Here is a 16,054-nt window from a genome sequence, read left to right as displayed (position 1 = left end):
GGAGGCAGATGAGAGGCTGGCTAACCTGGCAGAACCTCAGTTTCTCAACTTGCAGAAAGGTAGGAGCACCTCCTTCCCAGGGAGGACGGGTGTGTGAAGCTCTTTGTAAACTGTAAATGCTACGGACAAGTCAGGGATAGCTACTGTCATTAGAATTCTTACAATTATTACTTCCGGAACACTCACTGTAGTGGGAACGGTGAAGATTTGGACAGCATTTCATGCACGGTGTCAAGTTTAATTTTCCCATTAACCCCACAAGGGGACGATGCCCTGCTTGGAGAGTGAGTAAACTAGAGTCCAGCGGGGTGAAGTGGCTGCTCTGGAGCCATAATTATCAGCGACAACAGTGCATGGACCCAGGGCACAGGACCTTCCCTGGAAGGGGCAGGCTGATGACTGGAGTTGGTGAGGGGTACGTGCGGAAGACAGAATGTGACCCAGAAAGGGATGGTTAGATACATTCTAACGAGTCTCTGAGTACCTGCTCTGTGTCAGGCATGATTCTAGCCACTTACCCCTAAAACTGACTTTGCTCCTAACGAGTTGGGGGATGTGCCGCTGTCTTACAGAGTTAAACTGGGATTCGGAGGGCGAGGTGCTGGCACAAGGTCCCGGAGAGACAGAGGCAGGGTTTAAAGCCAGGTTTCTCCTTTCTCCCCTGGTAGACGGTGAGGGCAGGAGCAGATGCCCAGGATGGGTTTGGCAGTTGCCATTTGGGGACCTGTCGGGACCTTCAGGGCCAGATATGCCATCTTCATTCCATGGTGTTGATACTGCCAGCCTCGTGGCTTGGGGGGCATCCAGACCACAAGAGTGGGGGTCTCGCTGTCTGCCTCCATCTCCCCCAAAGGTGCTTGCTGTCATTCCCAACTCATTCTAGCTTATTTGGTGTTGGAGGAGGGACAGGACAGCTGGCCCAGGACCTGCTAATTATAGCTGCTCAAGTATTTGAATAGAGGCCTTGAGTACTCACCACCATGTCATGTTTTTTGCTTACAGACAAATGAACCCTTTAACCCTTGTCTTGAGCGCCAGCCCATCCCATTCACTGCCCCACCTCCCCTGCCCGCCCACCCGATCCCTGGGGGAGGTCGACATGGGACCTCTGCCCCACATCTTACCTTGATGTGGGCTGCAAGTGTTCAAGTGGATCTCCTCACGTCCTGTGCCACTCGATCCTTGCTGCTCACTAAAAAGTTATTGAATACATTTGTTTCTTTAATTATGAAAGTCCAGTCTTTTTGACATGCATACATTTTCTACAGTAGCAACCACAGTGCACACACACAGTCTTCCCGCCTGCTCTGCTTGTGTGCCTTTCTGTTATGAGCTTCTTTTTTCCATGTGGCTACATTGGGGACCTCTGTGATGCTTCCTGAGTGCTTACTATGTGCCAAGCGCTGCTTTCAGCATTTTACAGGTTTTCACTCTTTCAATCCTTCAAAGAAGCTGTGAGGGCCTTCCTTTTATAATCCCCATTTTTCAGAAGAGGAATCCGAGGCCTTGGGACATACATCCACCCACCCGGGCCCATGCTAACTTTAATAACCTGGACTGGGCAAGGACTAAGTCCAGCCAGAGCATCAGCCTCACTGGCATCCTCGCTGGCCATGGCCCTGCAGCCTTGCTCTTCAGCTCCTGGAAGCCTCCTGCCCTTGGTGGACACCCAGTTTGCTCTCTAGCAAATGGATAGAAAAGTTTATGTGAGTCTGGCTAGGTGGGGTGGCTCACACCTGTAATACAGCGCATTGGGTGGCCGAGGCAGACAAATCATTTGAGGTCGAGACCAGCCTGGCTGACACGGTGAAACCTTGTTTCTACTAAAAATACAAAAATTTGCTGGGCGTGGTGGCATGCGCCTGTAATCCCAGCTACTTGGTAGGCTGAGGTAGGAAAATTACTTGAATTTGAGAGATGGAGGCTGCAGTGAGCCGAGATCATGCCACTGGGCTCCAGTCTGGGCAACAGAGTGAAACTCTGTCTCAAAAACAAAAACAAAAAAAAAAAAAAAAGAAAAAAAATGTGTATTTGAGTCTGGACCCCGGCCTCTGTTGGACTCTGAGTAAATCTTAATTTAGCTTCCGGAGCTGCAACTCCTTCCTCCTGACCCCGCCACCTGCATGCGCCATTCTAAGTGACTGCACCCCAGGCTGGTCATCCTTTCCACCTTGGGTCCCCATACACTGCGACCCCATGGGGTTTTTGTCCTGCTCCCTCATATTAATCTGCACTGGTGATTCCTTTCTCCCATCCTTCCCTCGGAACACAGTAGGGCTGCTGGCAGCAGGTGAGGCCTGGGGCAATGGCTCAGAGAGGCAAGATGCCATTTGGCCATGCCAACGAGTGACCGGTTTCTCCTCTCGCCCTCCCAGGTGGTGTGAAGGGGAGATGGCTGCTTTCTCCTGGGAAGGGAGCAGATGCCTGGCCCAGGACCAAATCAAAAGGTCTGAAAAACTATATTGCTTGTCCTAATGTGTAAATTTCAACAATTTGCAAATTTGTAGATTCTTTAGAATGGAACTAACTCAAGCCCTTCATTCTGCAGCTGAGGCTCACTGCCCCCAGTGGGCAGTGGGTCCGGGGGTTTCTGAGGCCAGGGCATGGCCCAGTCCTGCTGCCCCCAGGATGGCACCTGGTTTGGAGGCGTGAGTAGCCCTGTTAGTCTGACTTTGAAGAAGACCAGCCTTCCAGACTCGCTTGGTGCCCTGCCAGGTATGTGCGCTCTTCTCTCTTCCACCCGATAGTCCCTATTGGGAGATGGGGTCTGAGAGGAGTCAGGGTCCTATAACCTTAACACAGTGTATTATCCAAAAAGCCAATAACCCTGTTACTCTTGTTTGTCTGCTATGTGAAACCAAGGGTGGTGTTAAAGTTTATCACCATGATATACAGATGTGCATGGGAGCATCTGGGACGGGGCTCAGGGGGTCTACCTGGAGGTCAGAGAGGCCAGGCTCTGCTTAGGGGAGATGGATGACTGTGGGGGTCAGATAGGGCAGGCTCTGCTTAGGGGAGATGGATGACTGTGGACGTGTGGCTATAAATCATCCTCCCCGTCTTACATAGGATGGGGATGCAACTTTCAAGAGTTGCCTTGATCGATACCTTAAAGGAAATAAAACAGAAAATGCTTGGCACATAGTAGATGCTCAACACATGTAGAAAAGGCACCTATTTTAGGTGGATCTGCCCCCAAATGGCCCTTTTGCAAGCCCTTCTCATTTTTTGGAACCCAAAGGGAAGATGTGGGGAGCCGGGTTGGGGTGGAGGGGAAGGGCGACGTGAGGTTGCAGAGGGCATTTTCTTGAGGCAATGGCATATCTTTCATTGGCATTGGCTGGGTTTATGTGGACTTTGAGAGGAGTGGAGTGTCTCCAACTGGGGCTACCCCAGCCTGCAGGTTGGATGCAGGTAACCTCAGCCTGGGCACTGCATTTTTATTTACCATAAAAATATTTCATATTTGCTGGGTGTGGTGGCTCATGCTTATAATCCCAGGACTTTGGGAGGCTGAGGTGAGTGGATCACCTGAGGTCAGGAGTTTGAGACTAGCCTGGCCAACATGGTGAGACCCCGTCTTTACAAAAATACAAAAAATTAGCTTGGCGTGGGGCGCATGCCTGTAGTTCCAGCTACTCAGGAGACTGAGGCATGAGAATAGCTTGAGCCCGGGAGGCAGAGGTTGCAGTGAGCCGAGATCGCACCATTGCACTCCAGCCTGGGTGACAGAGCAAGACTCCGTCTCAAAAAAATAAAAAATAAAAAAAAAATTATATTTGCAAAACTATGGCAATCACCTCAAGGTTTTCAAGGTTTTCACAGGAACCAAACCCAGTCTAAAATAAAATGCTATGTAATAAATAGTGGAGCCTCACATGCAGGAAAGGTGATTAAGAGCGAGGCATGTGGGCCGACGGCTGCTTAACCTGTCTCAGATTTCTTCTGCACAAAGTAATGGTTGAAAATAGGTCTCTGCCTGGCAGAGGGGAAAGAAGTACTCAGAGGCCTCTGTCTGCATTAGCTCAGCGCGACGGGAGACATTTAACCAATTAACCAATTACTGATCTGTGCGGATGGAGACTGAGCAGGACGAGGGTGTCAACTGACTGGGTGTAAAGTGGGCTTAGGTTTGTCTTCTTGGTGTCTGGGAGCCTCAGTGCCTTTCTATGTAGATGGGAGTATGCTTGTCACATCCTTGTTGCACGTGTAAACCTGTGCCTGTTTGAGGACTCTGAGAGCCTATGATGGCTGCAAGGGGCCTGAAGCTTAGTGTGCAAGCAGGAGCTGGGGACAGAGGGGCTTCTGATGGGAGTCGGGGTGCCTCCCCTGGATGTGGGGGTGGGCTAGGGTGGGCAAGGTTCCTTCCCGTTCTCCTGCAGCTGACAGTTAGAAATGCCAGTGCCGTTTAGCCACAGTCCCTCTGGGTTAGAGTCGGGAGGAAACATGGGTGTGTTTTGCACAGGAATCAAGCTGTCAAGGGGCGCGGTGAGGCCCCAGCTTCTTACCAGCAAGCCTGCTCGGTTGTGAATGCGAGCCGCCGGGCCGCAGCTCTCTAGAGGCCCGTGTCCCCACCGCCTGGCCCTATCTCATGTCACATTCCCCCGAGGTCTCATTCCACTCGGCTAATCTTCAAGAACACCGGCCAGGGCACTGGCTTTCGGGTCCTCTTAAAGACCAAAAAGTAAAGCGCTCCCCCGTGGGTGCTGGGCAGCTTGGCAGGGATTTGGGACTGTGGGTGGTGAAATCACAGCCTTGGGCACACACCTGCTGGCCCCATGTCAGTGACAGGCTGCTTGGAGGCTTGGGGCTCCAGTGAGAGCATATAGATATTTTTAAAAAAAGACATTTGCGATAAAGTAAATCCCCTGTGTCTGAAGAACTTGCTCTGGGCATATGTACCCACTCCCAATCCGTCAGCAAGCATGCCCTTTGCTTTGTATTTGTAAAAACAGAAATGAAAATAAAAACAACCCACAAGCGAACAAACAAATTAAATCCCCCCCCATAAAATGTTTATTCTAATTATGCAAGAAATGGATTGATAATTAATACATGCATTAGTAAAAATCAACGACTACAGATGAAGCCATCTTTAATGCCTCCCTCCATCCCTCCCCACCACCCCCCAGCAAATTAACTGCTCTTCTCAGTTTCAGGCATCTGGTTCCAGATATATTTTTGTGCATTTGCATATGTCGATAAATATACCTCTAAAATCTATGACTATTTTTTACATAAACTATATCATAGTGTACATTTCCTCTCGCAGCAGCTTGTGTTTCTTCCTTCAAGAGTCTGCTTAGAGATAATAAAGATCAACACTATTCCTTATAACAACACCTCAGTATCCTGTGAGCTGTACACACCAGAGTTTATTTAACCACCTTGCTGCTGGCATGAAAGCCTCAGGTCCTTTACCCTGGTGGGGGTGAATTGTGGCGGCAGGTGTAAGTAATTGCTGAGATATGGGTTTGGGGAGTGGGTTCACGAGTGTTTATGACATTATTATAAATGAATATATGAGTGCATAAATTAGCAAAATAAAAGGGGGCCTTTCTGGACCAATGATGAGACAGTGTTTATGAACAAAAGATCATGATTAATCCAGTTCTGCACAAAATACTGAGGTCCATTAGAAGACAATAGGTCTCGGCTTATTCAATCCTTTTAAGAGCTGTTTAATATTCCATGGTATGTATGCACCATTGTTGATTACACTCTTTTCTGCTGTTGAAAATCTCAGCTCTGGGGGAGGAGAATGTGCAGATAGAAGCTTTGGTCACAGTCCTAGTCGTCAGAGTGGGTCACAGATTCATAGGTGTTCATTAAATTATTTTTTAAAAAAGAATACATAAAATAAAAATGGTCCTTATGCAGATCAGTGAGGAAGCGTGTCACAAATCGAGGTTTTAATTAATAGATTCTGCTCAACTGATGCCCGATAAAAAAGATCTAAGCTGTTTCCCTTTTTTTTTTGTTACCAACGACACTGCAGTGAGCATTCTTGCAGCTAAATCTGTAAACACATCCTTGACTGTTCTTTTCCCCAGCTTCTTAGAGATGGGGTGGTGGGTTAAATTGTTTGCAAAAGTTTATTTTCATTGAGTGATCTTTCTAACATGGCATTTTGACCTTGTTACTGTCTTGCTTTAAAGCCTCCATCTGACTTCCTGGAGCTTCCGGGATGGGGTCCAAAAAATAAGGCCTTATCCTGGCATAGAAGACCCTTTAGGGTCTGGCTTGGAACTCGCCAGCCTCAGCCCCTCCCCACTGCCGTTTCCCTGCTAGGCGCACCTCATCCCCACGGGGCTACCTGTTCCTCAGCGGGGTCCCTGCTTCTTACGCTTCGCCTGGCCATGCCTTTTCAGCCAGCTGCTCTCCGGCCTTAAAGAGCAGACTTGAAATATCCCTGCTGGGGAGCCCAAAGTTAGATGTGCCCCCCAAAACACTGTGTTCAAAAGTCCTGACCCTGGAATTGGGATGCCTCATTGACATTTTTTTTCCCAGTTAAAGGGAATGTTTTACATTTTTCTAGAATTGATAAAACTAGCCAACTGTTAATCACTCCCCTTCCTTTGTCCCTTTCTAGAAGCCCTGGGCTCCCCCAGTGTTGCCTGGATCTGACTTTGCCTCAGTGAAAACCACCTCGAATTCTTTCTTGCACTGATGGGCAGATGGGCAGTGTCAGAGGATCGTGTCGTCTGCCCTGTGGCGCTGGGTAAGTCTGCAGTGTTGTAAAGCTGCAAACACCCTTCTGGGTGGGGCTCAGGCTGGCACCCCCAACTGCCCCAGCCTGCACTATACCAAGTTCCCCTGATGCCTGCCTTGTGCAGGGCCCCAGAACCCAGGGTCATGGGGTCCACTGTGCAGGAGTAGCGTCTCAGTGTTGTGAGTTTGGGGGACGAGGTTTGGGGTATGGCTACAGCTTAGAAATGGCTGATTGCCATTATGGCTCCTTCTTGCCAGAGGTAAACGGGTCTGGTCCCAGAACAGGAGGAGGACACATGATGACTGGAGTAACGATGAGGGGCTCTGGGGAAGGACAGGGCTGAGAGTGAGTGCTTGGACCTTTGGGACAGAGTCATATTCTAGAAAGAGCACAGGCTTTGGGGGAGAGGGGCTGAGGCCAAGGCAGCATCCCCCAGGGGAGCTTGTCAGGAGTAACAGGAGCCACTGGCAGTGTTCTGGGCTTTTGGTCCCTTTTTTTCTCTCCCAGGGGAGGGGAGAAGGAGGCATTGCAGGAAGCCAGCCACCCCGAGCACAGACCCAGCTACAGAATAGACTCGAGTTGCGTGTCCTTGGCAAATCCCCAAGTGTTTCTGTGCCTTGGTTTCCTGATATTAAAAAAAAAAAAAGGACTCATAATCTCTCTCACACAGGGCTATTGAGATCTCAATGAGGAAATAACGCAAATAAATCATCCAGCACAGTAGCCAACACGCAGTACCCGGCAAAACTCGGTAGCTCTCCCCATCTTACCCCGCCACGAAATGCTTAACCCCCTCCCTGAGACAGGCTGCCGCTCCCTTTCAGGGCAGGGAGACCCAACGGAGGAAAACAAAAACGCCAGAGAGAGCGTGAGGGGGAAATAAAAGCTGACGCTCGCCCCCCTCCCAGACACCTTCCCAGGGAAAGGGGTGCTTTCTTGAACACCTGGGGGCTGGGGAAGGGGCTGCCCTACCACTTTTAATCGGGCTTTCCCGAAAAGTTCGGTGAGAGTTTATTTTTGTGTAAATAACATATAAAAAGTCAGACTTCTCCTCAGGCAGATTTTTTGAGGCTCGTATTTTATAGACTTTGGCAAGGGTCGCTCGGAAGGAACAGTGGTTACAGTCTCCAGAGGTTCGTAATTCCTGGAAAAACTTCTGGCCAAACCTGACTTCTCCTAAATTTCACAGAAAATTCTCCCCGGGCTGGGCTCAGGCTAAATGAGCTTTTTGTGTGTCGGTACAGCCTTACCTAGTGGAAGTATGACTTGCACGTTGCCTTTTACACAAAAGGGAACCTCCTCGGCCACTGTGGACAAAGGCTCCACTCTCCGAAATTTTTGATTTGTTTACTCAGGAGCGTGAGCCTGGTCAGCCACATGTCTGACACCGGGGCTATTTCTCTGCGGCCGTAGGTAGAGCTGTCCAGGTCTCTGCAGTTTAACCCTGTGCTTCATGCCAGAAACCCGTTTCCTAACTTCCTCAAGCACAGTGCAACGGAGCTAGAGCAAAAAGGAGTACGGGGGAGTGTTCCCTCTGTGTCCGGCAGGGGCTAAAGGGCTTGCTACCCTGTGACTTCTGCCTCTAAATAGGGATTTGGGTTGGTAACTTTTTACATCTACACCAAAGCCCTCCAGAACCCTTTCTGCACCACCAGCTACCCTGAACCAGAAATCCCTGTTCACAGAATTTCCCATGTGGGTGCCTCTTGTTCTGCCCCCTGCATTGTGCCCCCTCCCCCATTTATGTTACACATGTAAATGTCACTCTCCCAAACATTTTCACACCTGCAGCGTCAAATCAACCCTTTAATAGGTTAAAACAACAGCACCAACAAAAACCAACAAAAACAGAGGCTCCGAGAAACAAAACAGTTTTTCCCGAAGGGCTTGCAGTGCCTAACTGAGCTGCCAGGGCAGTCTGTCTGTCTGCTAGCCAGGAAGGCAAACTAGCCTGCGTGCTCCACCTGCAACACGATGCTGCCCCCCCACGGCGGGTCGGAGCAGCTGTGCCGACCCCAGGGCTGACAGATTGGGTTGTCAGGAGCAGGACAATGAGGTGGCAGTGAGGATGGGCTCCATTATTGAATGACTCTGCCCTCCTTGAAATTTTTCTGCCCCATGGAGGTGCATCTCTGCCCCTGAGGACCTTGGGCATTTCACAGACAAGGAGCCCTGGCTGGCCTCGCAGTCATCCCCCATATGCACACATGCACACGCACACACATGTGCACACACACGCACATGCTGAGTGCCTGCACTGGGAACAAAGGCAAGAAAACTCCTTTAGAAACTGCAAAACAGAGGCTTGTCTAGCAGAGGTCCCCTGATAAAGGCTCTGTCTACCCACAGTTGCTGGGAACTGAACCCCTGTGAATGGGCCAGGAGAGACAGCTCCCGACTCCAGTGTAGGTTGCATTCATCAGCAGGCAGGCCCCCCAGCCCAGTCACTGTGTGAGGAGCTTTCATGAGTCCCCAGAACATCTAAGTCACAGGCTGGCAGCTGGCTGCATCTGTGGTTGCTGCTCAGCCTCCAGATAAGGGCCCCTCAACCTACCAGACCCCCTTGCTCCTTCCACTCACTCTGCCAGCCTGTTGCCCCAGAGAGGACACAGGCCAGCCTCTGTGGGCCCAGGAGACAGGGCAGCTGCTTGGCCACTCTAGGTGTTCTGGCCCTCAAGAGGGGAGTTGGCTGCAGGACAGTCCCCACCTCTCCCCACCAGCCCCGGGCACTCACCCCCATTCTCTGCTCCTCTCCCTCATTGCCTTATTGGGACAGAGGCACCCCGCCAACCATCTCTGTGCCTTTGCCATTTAGCCCAGGGCAAGCTACTTGGGAGAGGCCAAATGGTCTCACACTGACCCCTGCCTGGTCCCCTCTGGCTGCCTTGCTCACTTGCGCGCTTGCCGGCTCGGGAGTTGGTGCTGTAGGAGCTTCTCAAAGGCCTAAACATGTGGGCCACCAGCCCGGGCAGGGAGCCATGCTGCAGCCTCCCCAGCCAAGCACTGGCCTGCCTCTCTCCCCTCGGATGCCTCCTGTAACAGGGAGCTCCCTCTCTCCCCAAGCAGCCTGCTCAGGGCTCGCACACAGAGCTGCTTTGCGGAGCCCTCCCCTGTCTTTTGCATCTGCCTCCTCGGCTGTGCGGCAGCCTCCTTGCCCCCTCTGCCCTCCGATCTCTGCAGGCTGCAGGCTCCCTCTCTTTTCAGTCATCTCCTTTCTGTGCTAAATGGCAAAACCCCCACCAATGGTGGGAACAGGTTTGGGGGCCTCTACACCTGTCCTAACACTTCCGTCTCTGCTCCTTTAGACCTGGGACAAAGCCCTTTGCCCTGCTGTTCTGCTAAAAGCCCAGGGGAGGGCGTGGTGCTCCCCTCCTGGGGCCAGCTGCTCCGTGTCTATCTGTTCAGTGGCTTCTAAGCCCTCTCGGGTTTTCTATGGCCCCTTTTCCAGTTGCCAGGGAGAACGCTCTCTACGCAGCCCCCTGCCTTTTCTGTAGGAGCTGCTGGCCTCCCGGCCAGCCCTGGTCAGCCCTGCAGTAGCAGCAGCAGCAGCAGCAGGCAGCTGCGGCAGGGCTGGGGGCTCCTGAGCCAGACAGACCGGCTTGACTCCCTGCTCTCTAGCTGCGAGACAATTCCCTTTACTTTTCAGAGTCTCAGCTTTTCCCCCGTGAAATGGAGATGAGAGTTTCTCCGTCACCGGCTTGAAGTGAGGACTAAATGAGATAAGTGTAGGCTTGCACACATCAGACACTTCACAAATGCTTGTGGAGTAGACGGTGGGACCCAGGGAGGGAGAGAGGTATGTAACAAGTGTCGCAAGAGAGAAAACAGCCTGGCCTTTCAAGACCCCGCTCCCAATACAAACGGGAACCTCTCCTGGCAGAGTCCCCTCTGCTGGCTTAATCGCACAAATCAAGTCAGCCGGAGGCAGCCCCTGGCCTGCGGAACTCACAGTAGATACAGCAGGCAGCAGAAATGACATGCAGAGCCCACATCTGCATTTAATAGACCGAGAATTTGCATTGTATATAACAGCACGAGGGGTAAAGCATGAAGGCATAAAGGAACATTTTTCCCGGTGGCTTCCTTGAAGGACCAGCTTAGACAGGGAGGGATCTGGGGAGGAGAAACCCAGCGGGGTCCAGGCATCCCATAGACTGTGGGATAGACATCCATCCATGCACTCATTCTCCAAGCCACCGCAGTGTACCTACCTTCCCCGGGCCCGGTCCCAAGCGTGAGGCTGGGGATGAAGTGGTGCCGGTGGCTTCCTGTCCTCGAAGCTCAGTCGGTCTGGTGGGGGAAACAAACAGGGAATAAGTCACTGGAAATCGAGGTGATCGAGAGGGGATGCAGGCATGGAGATTTATAGAGCCCCATCTTGGAGCCAAGTCCCGAACTGGGCTGTCTGCAGAGAACTCACCCGGGCAATAACCCTGCACACTGGTCTCATGAGCCCCATTAGATTGATGAGGAAACTGAGGCACAGAAAGGCAAAGTCCTATACTCACCGTCTCTCAGCTGGTGTGAGGCTGGGCCAGGATGGAACCCCAGACTATCCAAGGCTCCCCACCACACCCTGCTGCTGAAGGCTGCTCAGCGAGGCTGTGCCGAGTGCTGGGGGGGTGTGGGTGGGCAGGGGACGGATTGATTAGTTATAAGCACCTCCCAGCGGTGCTTGAGATCCCAGCTCCTCTGTGGCCCAATCCGTTTGAAGGGCAGATTCAAAATTAGGTGGTAGCACCTATGGGCAGAGGCTTATGAAAATGGCATTATTAACCTGATGTGGAGAGGGCCCTGCCTGTCTGCAAGTAGATTGCAGATAGAGACAGAGGGGGCTGGGCTTGTTTGTGTGGACAGTGAGTTAGAGAGGACGGAGAACATCCAGGGGCCCTCCAGGGCTTCCGGACAGGGAGAACCAGATCTGGAGGGGTTGGGGCTGGACAAGTGGGAGGGGGAAGAGGGGGCACGTCTTAAGGGCGCCCCAGCACCTCAGGGAAATGCCCCAGGCTGGACTTGCAGGAGGATCTCCAGCCTTGACTCTGACACAAACAGGGACTATGGCCCTCCCCGCACCTCGGTTTCCCATCTGTGAGATAAGAGATGGAAACCAAACATCATTTCGAGAAAAACCCCCATTCCCACCACCTTCCTGGCCCCCCTCTTCCCCCACCACCACAATCACGGTTGCCAGACACCTGTCTGCTTGTCAGAGCAATATTCAACAGGAGAGTTCCTTCGGTTCCTTCCTGGAGGGAGAAGGGAGAGGTGTGGACGACAGGCAGAGGGGAGGGGAGAGGTGCCCCCGACTCAGAGAGGCCGCTGAACAGAGTTCTGCATCGGGTAGGAGTTGGGCCACCGAAGATTTGTGCCAACTCACGGTGCGGTGGAATCAGTCTGAATTCTTCAGACACCAGCCAAGAGTCTGTGGCGCCCCCACGTGCCACAAGGGGGCTGCCTGGGCCACATTTTTGAGCCCGAAAAGTGAGGAGGGGGACAGTGAAGAGGAACCAGCGCTTTTGCTCTGGCAGCGGCGCTTTTAACTGCGACAGATGCGTGCGGGGGGAGCCGGCCGGCAGTGCCGGGGCTGGGGGCTGCTGGGCGGGGGTGGCCGGGGCCGGGGGGCGGGGGCTGCAGGTTGCGCCCCTCCCTCACAGACGGCTGCGCTGCAATGCAGCAGGCTGCGGGAGCTGTCCCGGGAGCTGTCCTGTCCGGTGGCCGGCTTTCCAAAGTGGGGAATGAGAGATGAGGGAGGGAGCACTTCCAGGCGCTGCGTGGTGGCCAGGCGCCCAGGAAGCCGAGGGGCCCGAGACTCTGCAGCGGGGCCAGAAAGAGAAGAGTAGGGGAGGAGGCCGGGCGTGGTGGGTGGACCAGGGGGTAGCTGGAGGTGGGTGTGGACCTGGGGTCGGGCGCCAGTCAGCCTATGAAGGACGGAAAGGAGGGCTACAGAGATACGGGGAAGAGTGGGGCTGAGGATAGCCAGAGCAGCTTGGCACACAGTTTTAGGGTAAAAGCATCAACTCTTATCTTTCCAAAAGAAATAAACCCCCGCCCCCAAAAGAAAGAAAGAAAAAAAAAAAAAAAGAAAAAAAAGCATTTGAAAGCTAGACAGCTGAATCCTTCCCAGCATGACTGAGCCGGCCGCTCCAGGGTCTTCCTTCAAAGCATGTCCAATGGGAGACAGCATTGTCCCAGTAACCAAGCTGGGACCCGAGTCCCAGGGAAGGGCTCATCAGGTGGCCACTCTGCCTTAAAGAGTGGTACCCTCAGGCCCTTTTCCAGTCAGGGAAGGGCCTGGGGGTTAGGGAGAGAGCTGGAGGACTTGGGGAGGCAGGGGCTGGGAGGGAGAGTGGGGAGAGGAGCGCTGGGGGGTGTAGGAAGGTCTCTGGGCAGCTGGTGGGTGTCTTGTTCTGTAGCACTCTGCACCCTGGTACATCGTCCTCGGTCCACCCGACATGGAATGATTCTCTTCCCTCTGGATACAGCCCCTCTAGCTCCCTTTTCACTTTGAGGCGTTTGCCCCCTGCGAATCAGTTCCCTGCTACCCTGAAAGATTTCTCTCATACCCCAGGCCCCTCTGTTCTTTTAAATGCACCCTCCACACCCAGCCCTTCATCTCCTGCGCTGTATTTTCACTTGTTGATTTAAAAATCCCTTTATTATGGTACATTTCAAACAACATAAAATTAGAGAAAATAGTACGTATTTTTACAGTTTACTCAATTTTCATATTGCCATCACCTGGAAATGGATGCCATCAAACCCTGGCCCGTCTTATTTTGTCTAAACCCTAAACTGTGCCTCTACCCCTACTCCCCAGCCCCTACCCCTGGACTGTTTCAAAGCAAATTTCAGACACCATATTGTTTCCTCTGAGCATTTTTTAGTTTGTATCTCTAAATAAGCTTTTCTTTCTTAAAAATATAGCCACAATACCATTATTACAGTTAAAAATTAATAACATTTCCTTAATATCATCCAACATCTACACAGCATTCAGATATTCTTGATTGACTCATAAATTTCTTTTACAGTTGGCTTGGTCAAATCAGTGTTCAAACTATCTCCTGCCCTTTCAAGAGGATCTAGGGCTCTAGAAGGTAAGTATGGTTACAAATTTAGGGGTTGAATATCTGCCTGGACCTTAAATGAGAAACTCAACCTCAGCAAACCTCAGTGTTCTCACTGAAAATGGAGCAAGTTCTGGGTCTCTCCTTGGGTCATTGAGAGGGTTAGAGCATTAACCCCTGAAGCCCCCAGCCTCATGTCTAGTATGTCAGAGACACTCAGCAAACAGTAGCTGCGAGAATGATTCTTTTTCCCAGAAATCTTTAAAGGGGAGTTGGGCAGGGGTAGGCAAAACATAGCTGGCTATCATCCATAAAACAAAAGGCTCCTGGCAGTCCAGGCCCCGTGAGTGGTTAAAACAGCACATGCACTACATCCCAAAAAGGGCAGCCTACCGTCTCGGGGCTGGGTTCGCTTGGCCCTCCTGGCTCGCCATTCAGCTGCCTGACCTCAGCTGTTGTGACCTGGGACCAACGGGGGACCCCGGCAGGTGCCTATCCACTAGATGGCACTCTCTACTGTGAGTCCAGGGGGTACCACCACCCCAAACCGCTTTAGCCACTGCCCAGCCCTGGGGGTACCGCTGGGGGATGCACACCACTAAAACATCTCAGATAATTTCTAAAAAGCATTTCTCAACGTGTCATGCAAAAGATGCAGTGGTTTTTTTCCTTGCATAAATCCCAACCAGATTGCAGGAGCAGAGGGAATGAACATGTAATGACTTTGCTGAGGCCAGACACTGGTACGTCTACACTCTCTTTAAATCCTCGCTCCGGCGACATCTGATTTCCCTTTATTTTACAGATTAGAGGACTTTGAGAGGTTAGTGACTTGCCCAAGATCGGCTAGGAAGCAAGACCCAAGATTCCAACTCAGGTCTGTGTGATTCCTCTGCAAAATGGAGAGGTGGAAGGATGGATGTCAGGTCTGAGGGAGGGATGGATGCCTGCATCAAGATGCATGCATAGATGGAGAGATGACTGGCTACCTGATGAATGCTGGTTATATGGATGAGTGAGTTGAAGCACAGGTGGTGGAAGGAGAGAGGAATGAGAGAGAATAGTCAGTTTCTCACCAAGATCAAAGGCTTACTTGATCTTTGAAGAGAGGTTCCCCCTGAATGGAGCTCGCTGGTGAAGCTCCTGCCTTCTGTTCTGCTTCTGAGCACACTGACTGGCTCAGGTGGCTCTGGGACAACAGGTGGGATGCCAGCTTACAGGGACCAAGTCCCAGCTGTGGTGCTGGAGCTGCTCAGTGGCAACTCTCTGTCTCTGCTGCTTTCATGCAGCACTGAGGGAATAGCAGGCATCCGTCTTTCCACTGGCTCTCCTGGATGACTAAGCCCTAAGCCCCAACCGCATACTCAGCCCTTCGCTGGCACTTGGCATAATTTTATCTCCTCTAAATCATCACAGCCACCCTCCACGATAGCAATTTCCATTCTCAATTAAGTGAAAAGGAAACTGAAGTTTGGGAGTGGTAAGTGACTTACCCGAAATCATATAGGGAGGAAATGCAGACCCAGGATTTGAACTTGAGTCTTCTTTCCTTCCAAACTCATCCGCTCAACCTGTTTATCTCCTTTTCTCTGTGACCGTGTCTGAAGAAATCTGCCTTGGGGTTGTCTTATGCTGGACTCACTCACTTGGTCTGTCAGTGAGCTGAACTTCTCATCCAATCAAATCCAAGCTTATTTCCCAAGTAATATCTCTAGTGTATTCTATTTGTAATGATCACACAAGCAAGGGCCACACATATCACTGGCATCCTACAGTACAATTAATCAAGTCAAATTAGATTCCTGGCATCTCATATTCTGACTGAATGCTAATGGTAGCAGATGTAAAAATGAGTCCATTGCAAGGCAAGGAGGGAGGGGACTGGGTGGAGGGCTGAATGGTGAATCAGTAAGCCTCGCTGCAGACCTGGGTTAATATTAGCGGATAGGTTTTGAGAACCTGCTTATGGGCTAGGCCCTGCTTCACACACTCTAGGTGCTAGGGTTTCAATCTCAGCTTTGCCATTGACTACTTTCATGAGTTTGGACAACGTATTTAATTTCCGTGCCCCGTTTTCTTCAGTTCTACCAATAGTACTTTACTAATACCAATAGTACCTTACTAATGAGTACTTGAGGATTAAATGAGGCAAACATATAAATTCCTTAAAAGAGAGCATTCCAGGCTGGGCATGGTGGCTTGTGCCTGTAATCCCAGCACTTTGAGAGGCTGAGGTGGGAGGATCCGTTGAGCCCAGGAGTTCGAGACCAGCCTG

The 16,054-nt window shown here is 51.5% G+C and overlaps 1 long non-coding RNA gene across 1 annotated transcript; it reads left to right on the top strand.

The window, feature by feature from the left end:
• Positions 1–2,446: 2,446 nt before the first annotated feature.
• LOC105547874 lies at positions 2,447–14,615 on the top strand. The gene is made up of 4 exons (XR_001007296.1): positions 2,447–2,715; positions 6,593–6,721; positions 13,744–13,809; positions 14,585–14,615. It is a non-coding gene; the product is annotated as an uncharacterized LOC105547874 (long non-coding RNA).
• The last annotated feature ends 1,439 nt before the right edge of the window (positions 14,616–16,054 follow it).

This window comes from Mandrillus leucophaeus, unplaced genomic scaffold (assembly GCF_000951045.1).
Source record: "Mandrillus leucophaeus isolate KB7577 unplaced genomic scaffold, Mleu.le_1.0 Scaffold4, whole genome shotgun sequence".
Lineage (NCBI taxonomy): Eukaryota > Metazoa > Chordata > Mammalia > Primates > Cercopithecidae > Mandrillus > Mandrillus leucophaeus.
Note: the sequence above shows the minus strand (reverse complement) of the source record. Positions and strands in the feature narration are given on the sequence as shown.